Source organism: Habropoda laboriosa, unplaced genomic scaffold (genome assembly GCF_001263275.1).
Source record: "Habropoda laboriosa isolate 0110345459 unplaced genomic scaffold, ASM126327v1 scaffold317, whole genome shotgun sequence".
NCBI lineage: Eukaryota > Metazoa > Arthropoda > Insecta > Hymenoptera > Apidae > Habropoda > Habropoda laboriosa.
In genome coordinates this window covers 280,962-285,914 of record NW_017100418.1, presented here as the reverse complement: position 1 = coordinate 285,914, position 4,953 = coordinate 280,962, and positions in this window count along the sequence as shown.

The window sequence follows — 4,953 nt, the reverse complement described above, 5'->3', positions numbered from 1 at the left end:
GATGAGACTTCTCCCCTCCAGCATTGGTGAGCTCAATGCTGGAGGAGAGAAACCAGTAGTGTGCCGCGGCCTCCTTCTGCGAGACAGTGATGTAGGCCACGGAGCAGGTTCGCGAAACCAGCAACCCCGCTAGGTTGACACGGAGAGGTGGCCGCCTGAGGGGCGGGCGGAGGGACCGCCCACCGGCAGGGTCAACTCCCCCATCATAACTATCAAGTGGTAGCGATGCCGCGGAGGCATCTTAGTTCCCCGATGGCAAGCCAACAACGAGGTATCACGGGTCTCCCGTCCCCTAAAAAGGGGTAGGGCCCAGCCATCATTGCACGCGGTCCTCGGGACAGAGCTGAGCGGGGTGCTACTCCCCTGCTCCGACGGTATTAGGAGAACAAGGGAGGAGCCGGTTTGAGCCCCTCCCTTCGGTCGGGCGAGGAAGTACCCGAAAGTATTTGAATATGATGTCGACGTTAAAAAGTGATCGATTTGGCGTGGAATCACCTTAAACTAAAGTCTGTTGGTTTGAGGTCGTTAAGGAGTATTATATCGTGGTTTAGCATAGCTTTTTCTAGTATTCTTCCTGCTACGTCGATTATTTCTGTACCTCAGAGGGTATTGTGGCTGTTGGTGTCTTCTGTTATTACAAATAGTTTCTGTAATTTTCCGAAAATGCTATTTAGTTCAATTTCGTCTAGTTGGTAGCTGTTTGAGACAGAGTTCCATGACTCAGGTAATGGACGATTACCTGCGGCTTGGATTATACCATCGCGCCCGTTGCGTATCTGCAGCTTCGATCACGCAGGCAGGATTTAGAACTTTCAATAGACCAGACAATTAATGCATTTTGTAATAGTTTGAAGCGGTTTATTTCAGAACATGGTAGAATTCGTAAAATAGCACTTGAGGCGAATCTAAATAGCACTTGGGGAAGGAACTTGAACGCACAACGAACTATACACAATGCTGACAAAGGTAGAGGCAATCCCAAACTCCTCTTCTCTACTTCCTTTGTCTCCCGATCCCGTAATATCACCCTACTGACTCCAAGACACCTTCTCCCAATCAAGATTTTCATAATACCATGGAGTACAGGTTAATCAGTTATCAGGACCCACCAGAAGATCCAGTATTTTTAACACCGCTGCAGCAACGAGGCAACCAATTGCAATATGTAACATTTAATTCGGACCTGGAATATTAGTTCATCTGGCCACCAAAGAGGACAACTCTCCCCCACTCCAATGGCGGCTAGGGCGAGTACAGAACATTCACTCAAGCTAGGACAGGTGTCTCTTAGTGAAAACGGTTTGGATTGTCAACTGAATAGTGACAGAATCTCTATTTTACCTGCGGAGGGCAATGGGGACGGGGGTACAAATCCAAGGACACCTGGTGATGGCCATGGAAATAACACAGATGTTTTAATTTACGGACAACTCATTATTGGATGGACGCTATAGTGTTTTATGTTATTCATATATTATGTTATTCGTTTGATTGGATTTTTTACGGTCATTAATCGTCGGCCGACAAAGCTGGGTCATCTGTGACCCGTCTTATTTTCCTGTATAGAAGGTTCATGAGATATACAGGGTGGGGCAAAAACTTTGTCCACCTGGAATATTTCCGTTATTTATAATAATGTGGGAAAATGTTATATACAAAACTTGCATGATATGGAGGGGGGTATTATATAATGTAAATACTTTTTACGTAAGTGGAGGCATAGAGCTTTCAAGATAATTTCTAATTTTTTAAACAGGATGCTCTGGTTTTTTATCGTTGTAATTGCTACCATTGAAGTTCATTTAACCATTAATTAATAATACCAATTGTTTTTTTTAAGTTACTGGGAAGTGTAGTTTAATGTATTTAAATAAAAATCTGATAAAAAAAGATTTATTTTCTGATAAAGAAATCTTATGACGGGTCGTGTGTGACCCGGTTCCGCTTTTCGTTCCCTAAATTCCACTTTGCCATAGAAGTGTCCTATCGTAAAAAATAGGACAAAGGTAGTATATTATCACAGAAAGAAAAACAAAGTGACCTAAGCAGCTAATACATTTGACTCTCATAGTGTCAATAAAGACTGCATTGCTTCAAACAGTTTCAATGCCTTCGTACTATTTCAAGCCAACTCGATAAAATTAATCTAAACCTAACCTAAATTAGAACGGATATACTAAACCTTTATAAAAAAGCAATTTAATAATATTAAGATACAAGAAAACATACCTGCTATAGTAAAATTTGTATAAAAATTATCTAATGATATTAAAATTACCTTTGGGTCAAGGTAATGAAAAAGTACCGAAATTGCAAGTCACTGATTGCATAGGATGTGAATTAAGAAGGAAATACAAAAAATACTGATTTATAGGGAAAAAAGGAGAAAATATCGAATTTTTATCCCTTTATGTAGGCATCGTTAGCAAAACGAGTTAAACAAGTATCGTTCAGTCATAGACTTTCACTCGCGTGAAAATTCTCTCGATAGAGCGGTTTTGTTGACCAAAAACTTCCAGGAAGAAAAAAGCTACGCTCCTTACCATGAGGAGCGCTGTCCCATCGCTTTCTCATAGTAATATTGCAGAATTGCGAATTGCCAGTACGAGAAAGTATTCGCATAACTAATACACCCTGTTCGTTGTGTAATCGCGTATTAGACACTAACCTGAAAAAACTGAATACCTACACGCCGCGAGTATCAACCGTAGTTCAAGTTTCATTGCTTCGTCGAAAATAATTATTATTACGTCACACCGTCATCTGAATATAATTTCGAGGAAGCGATCGAGACATCCGAGATTTCTCGAAGATTAGAAATGCTATTTATTTATCTTCTTTCATTACTTGCTTTAATGCATCATAAAACACTGTGCAATAACAGAAATATCACTTCCTATTAATTGAGGATGTTGTTTCCTAGTGGCTCTATCTACTAATTAAACGATGTATTGAATCCAAATAGTTCGCTTGCTAAAACATCTTTACCGATAATTGAAGAACTTCACGTGGATCGTCTTGAAGGTTATCTTTTTTGGTGGACTTCTCATACGAACTAATTAAACGAAACATTTATATATAATAATTAAAACAGTGAAATACAAGACCTTACAACATAATGTGACAATAATTGTAGAATATCGCAAATGTGAGAAACGATAACGATAATTCATTATCGAAGCGGAAAATATCGGCATAAATTTTCATTATACATAATTACATCCGTTCGTTTGTTAATTCGATGAATTAATCTAACGTAAGTATTTATAATAAATTATAAGATTTAACTTAGCTTCGATAAACGAAAGAACTTCTTTTACGTCAGTTATGTAATCAAGCATGTGCATTTCCCCAGTGTTGCCGCGATGCCTTTTCTACTCGCATGAAACCACGAATAATAACGGTGGATCATTAAGATAAGAAACTATGATGTTTGAATGTCGATTTGTACGTTACACTTAACACCATACAGTACACATTGAATCGGTATGTTTCTCATAAATAAATGCAGTTTTAATACGCGAATAAGGGAAAAAGATGTTCAAAAGTAACCGTTTCTGAGAGGCGTTCATTATCATTACTGAAATATACAGAATGCAGAAAAGATTTAGAAAGGCGGATGTTGCAATTTCAAATAAAAATCTACAAAACGAATCCTACTTTATTCGTATATAGTAATCTTCGACTTATTCTGCTTTGTATACCCGTAACATTTCATTGAGAATTTATCACTTTACCGTCACTTAACCAGTTAATAACGGTGCATATCTAAAACAGAAATCTAACCACGAGCATTTATGGACATCACTTAATAACTTTATTTATACATCAATATCCTTATACGTATATATGTACATATAAATTACGTAGAGAAATTATACAGTGTGCCTGTTTTATCTGGAAACATACGAGTATCTCGCAGACCGTTGAAAATATGAAAAAATTATTATTATGAAAAGTGTTTGATATGGAAGTGGACACTGTATGGTGTGAATAGATTTTTTTGTGTAGGAAGTGTAGAAGAGATTTCAAGGTTAGGTTAGGTTAATTTTTTTTTCTCTTTTGGGATATTATACATCTTTATTCATAATATATTAGCATTTGTTAAGACGAGTGCAACGGTGTACCGCATAAGATCATTCAATGTAGTAGAATGTCATAAAAACAGCACTCGAACTATCAGTTTAGCAGATACTGGGTGGTCTAATTGGAATCCGTAGCACGATCACATAGGGATCAGCTTACCGACGACTTGCGATTCGCATTGATCTGATTCCTTAAGATCTCACTAATTTATGAGATTTAAGATTTCATTGATTAACCTTATGTGGCGCACCGTTATACTCGCATTAATAAATGCTATCATATTATGAAAAAAGATGTATAGTATCCCATTAAAAAAAATTAATTTAACCTTGAAATCTCTTCTGCAACTTAGTACAGAAAAAAAAAAAACTATTTACACCACACAATGTCCCCATCCATGTTAAACAACTTTCATAATAATAATGTTTTCATATCTTTAACGGTTTATGAGATATTCATGCGTTTCCAGATAAAACGGACACACTGTATAAATGTTAAAATGTAAGAATCGATGTTAATGGAGCAGTATTATCTTCATAAACGTCGATATAATACGCGGTTCGTTAATTTTAATAGACAATTAGATAACTCGTAATGTAATTACACATAGACATAATAAGTGAGTGTACAAGTTTATTATAGAAGTTACAGTACACACAGTTTCATCTTATCGTGTTATTATTTACCACTTACACAATTTTGAAATAATATCCTAACAACAGTTTATAATTGGAATTGAAACAAAGTATCTACGTTTAACTTTGCTCTAATGGAGAAATAAATTTATCGAAACAATATTGTAATGATGCACGTGTGTCGATGATGCACGTAAGTGCATGTGTACTTATGTATGTATACACGTAAGTT